The sequence below is a fragment of the Apodemus sylvaticus genome, chromosome 11, assembly GCF_947179515.1.
Source record: "Apodemus sylvaticus chromosome 11, mApoSyl1.1, whole genome shotgun sequence".
NCBI classification, from domain to species: domain Eukaryota; kingdom Metazoa; phylum Chordata; class Mammalia; order Rodentia; family Muridae; genus Apodemus; species Apodemus sylvaticus.
Genome location: NC_067482.1, coordinates 38,748,974 through 38,762,783, shown reverse-complemented (window position 1 = coordinate 38,762,783; position 13,810 = coordinate 38,748,974). Strand labels below are relative to the sequence as shown.

Below are 13,810 nucleotides of genomic sequence, written 5' to 3'. Positions count from 1 at the left end.
ACTATTTACAAGTGCTTCTCTCTTGTATGTGTTCGCTGACAGCACAGATTTCCTTCTGCATCCTACTGTTTGTGTGGTTAGCACTATGAAGCTAGTCTATCAAGGAAAACATTTTCTCCTCTAGGAAATGTTTATTTTGAAAACATTGTGTCAAATTAACTGACATCAACCTCTTATTCTCCCTGTAGTTAGACTGATCCCCATTAACATAAAGAGATAAAGTGGGTTGATGAGCAAACATTTAAAATATGGCACAAATATAAATCTTATTTTTGAAAATTTCCCATCAGACCTTTTAATTCCTTCCAATCTCCCCTTAAAAAGGAAGCATGATTTGGTATGTGTACGTGTAAATGACGGAGACATACAGGCTGTGTGTGTGTGTGTGTGTGTGTGTGTGTTACTATGAAGAAAGCATTGTACAACTAACTGTGCTTCATCCTCAAAGGTTCCGAAAGCAGATCTAGCAAACTTGACCTCACATTATATCCCAGGCACACCTCAAATTCACACAGTAACCCAGGTAGACCTTCAATTTGTAATCTTTCTACCTCAGTCTTTCCAAGAAGTAGCTACAACCACTGCCATGTGTCAGACACATGATTCAAAATGTTGTTCAAAACAGGACATTGCAATGGAATCCTAATCTAGAGCACTCTAACCCACTCTGTTAATGTTCTCATTACCTGCAGAGTCAGTGGGGTGCAGACACTCTCCTCTGAAGTTCTGACTCACCTGCCTAAAAGCACAGAAGAAAAATCAATGTGAGTATTCAGAGAAACTGAAAATGACGACAGGTGAGTAGGCTATGCCACCCACAAAGGGTCACATAGCACTATATTAAAACAATGTTTGCACACAAAGGATACCAAATAAACATAAATCTTATGAAATGACTCAAACATGAAATGTAAGCAAAGTATGGGGCAAGACATCATGCCTATCTGCCCATGGTCCTTGGGACAGGGCTTATAAAGCTTTCCTCAGCCCCAGTTGAGATCACTGTTTTATCTGTAAGCAACCTCCTGAGGGATACTCACCTGCAGTCAGGTAGGCAGGCATTAAGAATTACAGACAAGGGGCATGGGGATCCCCAATGGAGGAGCTGGAGGGTGGTCCAGAGGAGCTGAAGGGGCTTACAGCCCCATGGGAAGAACAACAAGGTTGGCCACCCAGAAGACCCAGGACTCCCAGGGACTAAACCATCCATCAAGGGGTACATATGGTTCCAGCCAAAAGTGTGGCAGTAGAATGCCTTGTCAGGCATCAGTGGGAGAAATGGTCCTTGACCAGGAGAAGGCTCAGTAGAGGCCCCAACAAAGGGAAATCGAGGGGGGAGGTGGGAGTGGGTTGGGTAGAAGGGCATATATGTGGAGGCCGGGGGTGGGAGGAGGGGTTGGGGATCTTTGGGGAGGGGGGAAATCAGGAAAGGTTTTACCATTGGAAATGTAAGTGAAGATGATATTCAATAAATAAAATTCAAAAAAAAAATCACTGACAAGGTCCGCCACGTGTAGTGAAGGATTTTAGGAAACTGGACGTGTCTTTTTTACATTTGTGCCCCCAAACCAATTATCAGTAAACTAATACCTCAATGCTATGGAAAACAAAAATATTCATTTTATAGAAGTAGCAAAGATTTACAGTGAAATAACATGAAGGAATTTAATATATCTACCTTATATTTTCAACTGAAGTCCACATGAGTGACAGCAGCCCTCTCCCACAAAGCACATGTTAACATGGTGTGGAGAAATATGTAGAGACAAAAAAACAATAGGAGAAGGGCCAGCTACAGAGGACAAGACTCTGAGAAAAAGATATGTTGAATGAGAAATCAGAAAGTTGCCATTACCTACTTTACATCCTTCTTTGTTTTTGTAATAAAGAAGTCCTGAGACATTCCGCCAAGTGCCATACAGCCTTGTTTGAAGTGAAGCAACACGTAACAGAATATAATCGGACAGGAAAAGTTGTTGAGTTCCCGCACAAAGCTAAATCAAAGCAGTGGCACTAGTGTTCTCTGTGGTCCATCCTAGAAACACATCTGGAGATAGCTGATGTAGCGACAGAGGTTACTCCCCATTAGGACTGGAATGGAGAGTAAAAGGCACACTAGCAACTGAAGGTCACATTTCAGTTGATGACAGACACAGGCAAGTTATTAACAAATCTGAAAATTTGATGACATTATCTTTCCACCAGCACTTAAGATTCCAGGATTAAAGCAAAGGGCTGAGGACTCAGACAGGAGAATGAGTAATTGTGTTTTTACTCACTCACCTGCTCAGATATCCAAGAGTTGTAAAGAAATGCCTGTCTATGTTCCAGGCAGAGACAGATGCTTGCATTCCTGAAATCCACACTCTTGCAAGGAATAGGGATTGTGAACAAGTGCTCACACAGTATCAACATGTAAGATGGCTAAGTGTCAGGCTGAGAAAGAGGCGAACTGCGCACTGCTACGACAATCTGGAACGAACAGCACCAGCTACAGGAAAGCTCAGGAAGAACATGATTGCATGTCCTTTCCCACAGAGAAAAAGTATACACGTTAGGAGGCATCAGAAGAAAAGAGGCCTCAAGCAGCAAGAAATGGCCAGTCAAAGGCTCTCACAGGATAACAAAAAAGCCAGTTGCAATTAAAAATTTTTAAAGAAAAAAAAGAATAAAGTATATAATTTTTGTAAAGAATAAAAAGGAAGAACTTTGATGAAGAGAAAATAGTTTGGAAATATGAGGAACAAAATGTTCTCATAAGTAGATATGACATGTGAAAGAACATAGAGTATGAGATGACACACACGTCTTTAAAGTGAACAACCAAAAGGGAGGCTGAAATTCATTGTACAAAAAGTATCAGGTGATTAAAGAACCTGACTTGCAGCAGTGGGTGTGTGAACTATAAGTTGATTAGCAGGCACAATTTTAATCACATGAGGCCCGTGAGTGAGAGGCAAGAGAACGGGATAAAGCAGAGAGCTATCTGCAGACTGTAGACTTCAGAGTGGTTCACTCTTCATCTTCCAGTGTTCACGCCCCTCTCTGACTCCCATCTCCCGGAGTGAAGGCAAGCCTTCCAACTTGTTTATAAGCCATAAAACAAGATTAGTGACAAAATTCTCCAAATTATAATTATAATTACATTATTTCCTTATTACTATAACTTTAAACAATTTCTTCAAAGGAAATACACAACAGAGAGCCAGTATAGACAAGAACTAAGAGCAGCCTCTAGCTGCCCCTTTGCAAAGCCACCAGATTCCACCAAAGAGCAAGCCCCTCCTTCCCATGGCCCTAAGGAAATAAATCCTTCCAACAATCTGAGCAAGTGTGGAAGTAAATCTGTTCTCCAGGTAACATCCCAGTTACAGATGACAGCCTAAGTGCAGTCATAAACGAAGATTCAGCTGAGTTATGACTAGACTTCTGCTCCATAGAAACTGAGATTATAAAATGGGTGTTATTTTAAAACGCCACGTTTATGGTAATTTATAATGCATCAGTAGAAAGTAACATAAACCCTAGGTGGCTGCAAAATTTAGAGGCCAGGGAGCTATGTAAAGCAAAGAAAATACATAACAAGAAAAGCCAATGAAGTTCGAAAGAAGTCAAGGGAATTTTTTTTCAAGAATGAGATTGCTAGCTTTCTCCAAGAGGCAAAAAGAAAAGGGCAAGATGAGCCTGTGTGTGAGCCTGCCAGCAGCTCTAGGTAATGAGCAATCGGGTGCTGTAAGACAGGCCGGACCCACTTACTTCCGCCTTTACAGTTCTCCTTCCCACTTGCTAGGACAAATGGTAAGAGGAACTGATGCTATGCAGGGACAGGTAAATACCAGGAAGTATTTGCTTTCTTTCTGTTGTAGGTTCTCCTGCACTAATCCTAGTTCTTCAACTGGAAGCTCTGCAGGTGAATTACCAACGATGAGGTATCTTGCCAGAGTTTTGGGAAGTAGTGGAGCTTTGTAATCTAGTCAGCTGTTAACTGCTAAAGTAAATGACATCCAGTGTTACTCAAAGCCTTGAAGACCCAATTAGTGCCAAAGCCATGATACTTCACTGTTTAGGTCTTTGAAAGTTGGTATTCCAAAACTGGCTAATGACACAGAATCACTGTTGGCTCATTTTAATTACTAAGTAGCTAACATAACCTATTTTTAAACTTTTCATTGTTGTACGACATACTTAGGTTGCCTTTTAATTTATTTTTTCACACACACAAAAAAATCAATACAAGTTCATCTAATGAACAAGTATCATCTTCAAAGTCCCGAGCTAACTAGGCCTTGTTCAGTGAAAGTCGCTTCCTGCTGCTCCTTGTAACAGTGAAAATCTGTGTACAAACTTGGACTATTTATAAAATACTGTCACACAAACAAAGACTGCCTTGCCCTAAAGTGATTAGTATTCAGCCTTTATCTAGATTTATCTATGGTTAGATCCTATTTTCCTACAGAGCTTTGAAAGCAATTTTTCTTCCACTCATTCAATGAAGATTTAGTGAGCACTTTTTCAGTTACATAAAGGCACAAGTTAGATAAAAAGCAGAGAGGTAGTTAAGCAAACTGTTTTAAAAGTACATCTCAAGTATAAACCTTTCTCCTACTTCTTCAATATATGTATAATTATGAGCATTCATATTTGATATATGTACTTTTAAAAAGCATTTTCTTGTGGTAGTAATATAAATCTGTCCTTTGCAGTTCTACCCTAGGTCTCTAGTGCTAGAGGCCTAAGGAGTCACCCAGCTCCTCCTGATTCGCTGTTTCCCATTCATCACCTCAATTAATTTTAATGGCATTTTTAGCTCTTAAATTTGAAACACACCCTGACATGGAGGAAAAGCTGCAAAGAATGTTCTTTCATTTCCTCTAATGTTAACATGTTATATAAAGTACAGGATCTTAATAGTAATCCAATAGTATTAAGTAAAGTAGTCTTTATTTGATATTTACCCATTTCTCTATAAATGGTCTTCTCCCACCCTAAGATCCTTCCCAGGACCCGTGTTATTATATTTATTGGCTTCTTCTCCTCAGAATCCTCTGTTTTCATTTAGTGTTCCTAAATACAGAGCCCCGGTGTATGTTTATGGAGAAAAGCTGTAAGCTGTATTCAGGAATGAGCTGTATTATTGTCTGTGAATTCAGTATTTTAAAAAATGTGTTTGTGTGTATTCAAAAGGAAACACACATGTAAAGCAAGGTTACTGTCAGTTGAAAAACATTTGCCTGATGGCTGAAGATGATGAACATTTTATTAGCGATTGTGTTTCCTCTTTTGAAAAATATATTTAATCTCCACAGACCATTTTAATTTATCTTTAATACATAGTTTGCTTTGCTTTTCATATACTCTAGATAATATTTCTGTCAGATACATAGCTAGGAAAGATGGCCTTCATTTTGCTTTTACCTTTGCAGTACAAAAGCTTTTTAAGTTTGGTATAGTCTGGGCTGGAGAGATGGCTCAGTGGTTAAGAGCACTGACTGTTCTTCCAAAGGCCCTGAGTTCAAATCCTAGCAACGACATGGTGGCTCATAAACATCTGTAATGAGATCTGATGCCCTCTTCTGGAGTGTGCCAAAACAGCTACAGTGTATTTACATATAATAAATAAATTTTTAAGAAAAAAAAGTTTGGTATAGTCTAGTCAATTGCTAGCCATATTTCCTGAGTAACTGGAATCTTCCTTATAAAGTCATTACTTATGCTCCTATCTGGAAGTGTATGCCTTATTTAGAGAAGGCAGATATTGAATCCATGTAAACTGAAGGATAAGGAAGCTGAAGGCAGAAGTGGGTCTATATTTATACCAATAGCATGATAGGTTTTTTTTCTGTGTGTCTATCTGTCCTCCTGACTCCCTCATTCTGTTTCTTTTTTCTTAATAATCCTGTGTTCACTGCCTGTCAACTGGTTGCTCATTTTGCCTCTTGGCATGATGTTTTGATAAACATGGTACTGTAGTATAACTGCAAATCAGGAATGCTGACTCCATTAATTTTTATTCATCATTACTGTTTTGCCTATCCTCAGTGTGTGTGTGTGTGTGTGTGTGTGTGTGTTAAGTGAAATTTATGATATTTTTCAATTTCTTTGAAGAAATGAGTAATTTTAATAGGAATCCTAATGAATACGCAGATTGCATTTGGTAAAATGGCCATTTGCACAGTAGTTATTTTTATCATTTGTTGAGCATCTTCCATCTTCTGTTGTCTTAAATATCTTTTTTCAAATCTTAGAGTTTTTAATTATGCATTTTTTTTAATTCTTTAGATTCATTTCAAAATATTTTTTAGGCTATGTGATTGTGTCCTGATTCTTTTTTATTTTTAATATGTTATTTATGTCAAGACAACTGACTTTTGTTTGGGTGGCAGTGTGTGTGTGGGGGGGTGCTTCACTACTATTCATTAGCATTCATGGTGCTGGAAGGTGCTATGCACACTTCTAGAGGAGAAAAACAAGCCTCGGTATCCCTCAGCTCTGGAACCTTCAAGTTACACCAAATACTGGGAAGATATTCCCACTGATACAGTTGCATAACATCACGGAGTAAGAAGCCATTTTCTTATTAGATCTCAGCTGCATCTCATAAGATGGGTCAGACACTGTTAAAGGAACCAAAAAACTATCATGTAGGGCATAGGCCCTAGAGTGTGGGGCAGAGGGGTCTCTGCAAGTTTCATGCCAGTACAGGAATGATTCACAGACAGGAGAAAATAAAGGAAGCTCAGTTCAAAACAGCTAAGTAGCCAATGTTGTTTCAAACTTAGGAAATCTTACCCTGAGTTGTTTATTTTAGGTACATTTAAGAACAGCATAATTTGGGTGAAAAACTTCCAGGTAATAATTAACTTAATTCTGTATCAAAAACAAAGCACAGAGTAAGCTAAATAAGTAAAGTACGACAACTTCAAATGTCTTTGTAAAATGCCTGGGACATCTTCTATAAAGATGAGCTCTATATCTATATTGACTGAGAAAAATCAAACTCAGAATAAGGGTGTAGGGGAAGATCTATTGTTGTCTTGGCTATAGAGCTATCTATCTCAAAGTTTACCAAGTCTACCCCAGCCTTGTGCACAGGTAACGGTTAACACCCTTTCCTTTGAACAGACAACTCTGTGTTTAACGTTTAGGTTTCCCTGGTGCTTATCTTTTAACACAAAGACTTCTGTGCCTCCTACACTAGAAAAGAATTCAATGTTATCATTTTTCAAATGGGAAAATAATTTAAATGATTCCTAATAACTAAAGGATATACCCATTGGTCAGAGATTCTCTCAGCAGTCAACAACTAAGCTTTCTTCTCAGTAGATGGCAATTAGCAAAGACTTTCAAGTGTGCAAGCAGAGAATAAAAAACTGTGGAGTGAGCCCGGCTGTGGTGGCGCACACCTGTAATCCCAGCACTCTGGGAGGCAGAGGCAGGTGGATTTCTGAGTTCGAGGCCAGCCTGGTTTACAGAGTGAATTTCAGGACAGCTAGGGCTATACAGAGAAACCCTGTCTCGAAAAAACCAAATCCAAACAAACAAACAAACAAAAACTGTGGAGTGTTAAGCACTAAGTTTGTCATTCATATTATCTTCACTCCAAGGTTCAGGAATTTTTGTAGAAGAGACAGAAGGGTTATAGGTCAGAGGTGGCTGATGACATCAGAAAAAGTGTTTCTAAGGTAACTGTACACATAGCCTCCAGTGTGCATGTGACAGTATACACAGACCTACACAAACTGAACCAGACAAATTCTAAGCAGAGAGGGAAGGTGGACATGTAATCCCACCATTAACTGAGGAGCTACTGGAATTTGACATCTTCTGATAGAAGCAGAGTTAGTTTTCTTTAATAATGCAACTAACCTCTATAAGACTAACCAAGCATCAGGACAGGCCCTGCTCCCAGGACTTGCAGGGCAACACAAACTGGACTTGATGTTACAGAGAAAGAAAAAAACATAATCACTCTAAAGTTTGGCAGGAAATAATGGGACAGTTCTAATGGAAGGATATATTTGATATGGATAGACAGTACTTCTCCCAAAAGGTATGAGATTTTAAACAAAATTCCGGTGCTAGTTATAAGATTACCTCCCTTAGGAGTTGCTGGTCCTTGTTCCTATGAAGGTTCAATAGATGTCCCAACAGGGAAATTGGGGGGGGGGGGGAGTAGGAATGGGTCAGGTGGAGAGGCATATACTTAGAGGCAGGGGGTGGGAGGAGGGGTTGGGGGTTTTCAGGGAGGGGGGAAACCAGGAAAGGATTTAGCATTTGAAATGCAAACAAAGAATATATTCAATAAAAAAAAAGAGTAGTTGGTCAGAAAGACTCCAAAAGACACACTTCCCCCGAAACAACATAGGAAGTTGCACTTGTTCTTTCTTATATGTCAGAATTTAAAGGTAAGAATACCGGTAATAGAACATAGAGAATTCAAGCTGGAACTGAGCAGGAAGATACTCCTTTTTGTTGAGCTTTCATAGTGCTAGGAAGTGCGGCTTAGGATGCTAGGGGAATGAGCCTTCTTATTGACCTGTGAATCTTGTGCACTAAGAACCTTATAGGTTAAGATGTACCCTCTAGTACAATAGTGGAGTGACTATTATGTTCATAACTAACCACTTTCTGATTTGATTAGAAGCCTACTCAATTTTTTTTTCTTTGCAACATGGTCATAATCTCAAATTGCCTTCTAAATATTGACATTTATCTTTATATTTAGAGAACAGTGCTATAGCTCAGTCTTCATCATAAAAGCTTACTGCAGCAGGCAGTGGTTAATACAAAAACCTACTACATGCCAAAGGCTAAGTGATGGTGATATTTTTGGCTTAAATGGGGTGTCTCCACCATCTCCTCCAAGGCTCAAGGAATATCACAGAAGAGGTTCAGAAAGAGTGTAAAGTCAGTGGAAGGGACCATGTGAGCAAAACAGTTGCTCTGGACATGACAGAGCTGTTACATCTCCCAGCAGCTGTAGTTACCTGTTCCAGACTTGTACGAGATTAAGACCTTCATGTTTCACCAGGAGTAGACAAAGGATCCATAAGCTCCAACCTTCCTTAAGAGGCTTATCAGGACTTCATTTTCTTCCTTAACATAGCCAATAATAGCTTACCTCTACTTTGGGAAAATAACCTTCCACCTCTGCTCAAGCAAGCATTTCTAATTAAATGTAATGAAAACAGACAAGAAAGAAGATGGGTTTCAGCAGGGGTGCCAAGTACAGGAAGAAGATTGGAGATGAAAATAACTAAAATCCATTTCACACACAAACACACACACACACACACACACACACACACGAAACTGACAATAAGTAGAACATTATGAAATGTTTTAAGGATTGGACCAAGAATGCACAACTTATTGTTTTAAGCAATACAGAGCTCATTGAAGACACTACTTTGTCCCAGGATATTTAATCACACTGTGAACCCAAAGATTGTGTTAGTTACTGGGGGGAAAAAAAGCTGTTTCTAGTTGTGGTGTGTCTCAGTCTTAGCCCACACCTTTAATCCCTCAAACTAGAATACAGACTTGCCCTTAGTACACACCTTTAATCCCAAACAGTGAAAGTAAAGCTAGTTTGTAGAAGGAAGCACCTACGTTTAAAAGTGATGTCTGTGTGGCAAAGTAACCAAAAAGAGAAAGATTTGACAGAATAGGATATGCCCAACTCTCACAAGAAAAGAGAAGACAATGTGGCTACTTAAGAAACACTAGTGCAGGGCTGGAGAGATGGCTTAGCAGTTAAGAGCACTGACTGCTCTTCTGGAGGTCCTGAGTTCAAATCCCAGCAACCACATGGTGGCTCACAACCATCCATAAAGAAATTTGACGTCCTCCTCTGGCGTGTCTGAAGACAGCTACAGTGTACTTAAATATACTAATAAATAAACCTTTAAAAAAAAAGAAACACTAGTGCAGACAAAAAAAGGGGGGAAGAAGGAGGCAGTTTTAAAAGTTTGACAGAGACAGGCTGAAGAGAGAACAGGCCAGATTCTGGTAAAGATAGGACAAGCCAGAGAATTGGAAGGGGCAGAAGACTAGAACAGATTGCTAGAGTTAGTTTGAGGCCACGCAGAACATTTCAAGAAAGGCTGAGAGAGAAAAGTCAGACTGAAGCAGTTAGCATGGAGAGGAACTTTGAGCCCTAACAGCTGAGCTGACTAACTAGCCAGAAGTCAGAAGGACCTGGAAAAAGCATGCTTATTGAGTAATATGTCTCAGACGCTAAAGACATTCTAGGCCTAGTTAAGACTGGACAGAGGCTCAAAGCTTCCAGAACTAGGCTTACATTAGCAGACTGAGGGGGTAAACCTCCAGATAACAGTTGCACCAGGCAAATTAAAGTCACTTTTACATTACTTCCCACAGTAATTTCATTTCTTCATTATGTCTAAGTTATTTCTTCATCATGTCTAAGTGCTTTCCAGGGTATGTGTACATGTGTCTTTTACTGTAACTCTTTGAAATCAGTCTTCATTTTATCTTTGTGACCTACAAAATATTCCATAATTTAAAGAGTTAGATTTATACAGTGATATTCTACTAAAATATGACACATTTTAATTTACTGGATTCTATAACATCTATAAATAGACGCTATTTCCCTAGAATCTAGGTTTGTCACATATAGCTATATACAAGTATGCTTCAAATGAATAGCAAGATGACATTTAAAATAAAAATAACAAATGTCTTATAATAATGGCATATATAAAGTAATAATTGTATCAACAATTATCAAAAGAGCTTTTCGGTGTTCCTATTAATTTCAGATAATTTAGACTACATAGTACAATGAGTATAAAATTGGAATTACACAAACCTTGCATCTATGTCTGAAGGAACATCATGTAAAACAGGGTGGAAAGATTACAGCAGAATACCAAGATGTCTGCTGTGAAATTCTCTCCTAGGAATTGCTGCATAAACAATAATGAACAGAAGTGCTATTCAATGAACATATTAATGTGTAAAGAGAACATTTCATAAGCTCTCATTTGTAGATGAAGAGCTACAGGAAACTGCTGACCACTTGAAGGAGATTAGCCTTTCCTAGGGGTGAACCCTTTATTGACTGACAGAGCAACACAGATCTACAGATGTCTGTTATAAGATATCTAGAAAACCCCAGGAAGAATCCATTTGTGTATTCACATACTTTGTGTATAAATAATCAAATATATTTCAAATGAACTTTTCTCAGCAGGGCTGATAGTATAACAAGATTTGTCCAAGAGACAAAGACCACCTAACAAAAAACTCAATATTAAACATGAAAAGCCCTCTTTTGAGTTGTTGATCAGGACTTTCCAAGACATTCCCAAATAATATAGCCTACTGCTATTGCCCTTGGTTCCCACCAGTGGTGGAAGGTAAGTCCCTATTGCTAAAGACACCATGAACTTCAGACACGGCCCAGAGGCCACTGAGCTGGAATTAACCGGCATGCCTCCTCTCTTAGGACTAGCTTTCATAGTACTAGAAAATGTCATGCAAGCTTCCCAAAGAGGGAAGCAATGAGCAGTCCTATCAAGCTCTGGCCCTATAAATGACAACAATATTCAACATGGCACAATGGCCATAAAGGCCTAAAGGTGGCATGCATTCCTTGGTGGTAAGAAAGGTCTCAAATGGTTTTTAAGACTTACTCAACAAGAGGAAAGCCTGGGCACTGGAAATATAGCCAACTACTCACTGGTAGTGAAGTCCCAGATATTGAAAAAAACTTAGAACTACCACTTTACTAAATCAACATAATCCCTAACAACAATCTAAATAGTTCCATTGTGCCCACAAATAAGTGTAGTCCTCACCCATCCCCAAGGAATTTCTCTTCAAAACAGAAAGAAAACTACAGCCTATCAAAATGCAGACTTGTGGAACCCAGTCCAAATGGATACATCTACAAAACACCCCTGTATACAAGCCTCAAAGAACAGAGAAGAATTTTAAAAAAAAAACCTAACAATGATTATCAAGAAATGGTCTTTTACAAGATTTTTATTATCTATTGTAAAGAAACTGTATATGGAAAGAAATGCAGTTATTAAAATAATATATATTTCAGAATATTGTACATAGTTTTTAAAGGCTTATTTATGAAAAATGTAATGGCACGAAATGAAAACCATTCTTAAATTGTTTCAGTTTTGCCTTTTTCATTCAGATAGATATTCAGGTAGTTAAATACATAAAACTAGAGAAAATGGTGATTTAACTGTCTAATTATTTAATTGATGACTAGCTTTCCTTTGTATAGAGGAAAAATAAATATATTTCACAGTTCAAAAAAGAGTTAAGTATGGCTGGCTTTCTTTTAGAGCCTGTAAAATACAGTTACTTGAGAACAGTTAAGGTAAGTATTGATTATTTATGATGTGGATTATCTGTCTTGTTTCCAAGTGCCTACAAATCAGTGCGTATTAAAACCCAGGAATAGAGTGGGATGGTGAGCCCCTGATTGTCCTTCAAATCCATTGTCTAAGATCCCCAGGATCGGCCATGCTTCAGTTCACAGGCCTCAGCGCAGTTCTGAAAGACTAGGACATTAATCTTTACTGCTCAGGATTACACTATATCGACTTATTTGTTGTACCATTTCTAAGCTATCTTTCCAACTATAAAATCGAGTTGTCCTCCTCTGACTCCTTCCACTGCCCCTCACTCTAAGGACAGCCTTTGCAAATAAAAAAAAGAACATTATACATGTTCTTCTGAACAGATATAACACATACATTACATTAGACAAAAGACAAGGTGTCAGATGATGACAAATCAGAGTCCAGTAATTAAGGGCACAAAACTGAAGACTGAGGGCAAGACTCAACATCTCACCAACGTCATGATTACAGAATTCCTAACAGGTGTGTGTGTGTGTGTGTGTGTGTGTGTGTGTGTGTCTTATTAACTATTATAAATGAAAATAATAGCCAGAGGGTTTCTGTGAGGATAAAATTAAGCTATACAAAAAGTTAATAACACATACAAGTTAATTTGGATTGTTAAGTGGAAAACATAACTATTTCAGCGTAATCCATTTTACTTCTTAACCCAGATCATTGAAACAATGAGTCTCTACTTAAAATGTGTCTGAATAAGAATCATGTAGTCTGGGTTCTAGTTGAAGGTCTGAATTTTCATTTCTAGACCTCAGTTGGTACCATGAGGAGGTTGTGTACTTAATAAACTTTACACTCCTGGCTTCTTTCAAATTCCTATAATCTAGAGAGCTGGGAGGGGAAAAAAGTGTTTTAATACTGCTTCTTACAAAATATTTTCACAGTAGGAACTGAAATAGTGGAGCATTTCAACATATTTATGTAACAGCTGAATTAAACAAAGAGTGAGTGGAATTTCCCAGTGGGAAAGCTACAGAAGTAAAACTGATCAAAGCAAAGAGTTTCCAGGATTTATGCAGCACTGAGGTTTCAGTGACTGGTGGAGTAGGAAGAATGGTGGAGGCGTCCTTCACCTTCTGCGCATGCCTCTGCCACAGTGAGAAGGATCTACATTCACTCCATAGTATCTGCGTAGAACTCACTTTAAAACTTTCTTTGAGAGTCTTACACATGGCATGGGATAGGTTACACAGAATATCTAAAACACATTAAGGTATGTATGAAAATATTATATTTTTATATACCATAAAATAAATAATATACACAGTTAAATAAAATATTAAGATACTGTTCAAATGGGAAATGAATTGTTAGCTTTAGGAATTGTAAATACCAACGGTTTCCAAGATAGATATACAGGAAGAAGAGTAAATCGGGACAAGGGAGGGAGGAAGCCA

The 13,810-nt window shown here is 38.4% G+C and overlaps 1 protein-coding gene across 4 annotated transcripts in view; it reads right to left on the bottom strand.

Moving 5' to 3' along the window:
• LOC127696217 (cytochrome c oxidase subunit 7B2, mitochondrial) overlaps positions 1–13,810 on the bottom strand; it is a 110,045-nt gene that overhangs the window by 60,088 nt on the left and 36,147 nt on the right. For all 4 annotated transcript variants that reach the window (XM_052198791.1, XM_052198789.1, XM_052198790.1 and 1 more), the window contains one exon: positions 687–739. The gene's annotated coding sequence lies outside the window, so the exon portion shown is untranslated. The remainder of the gene's footprint in view (positions 1–686; positions 740–13,810) is intronic.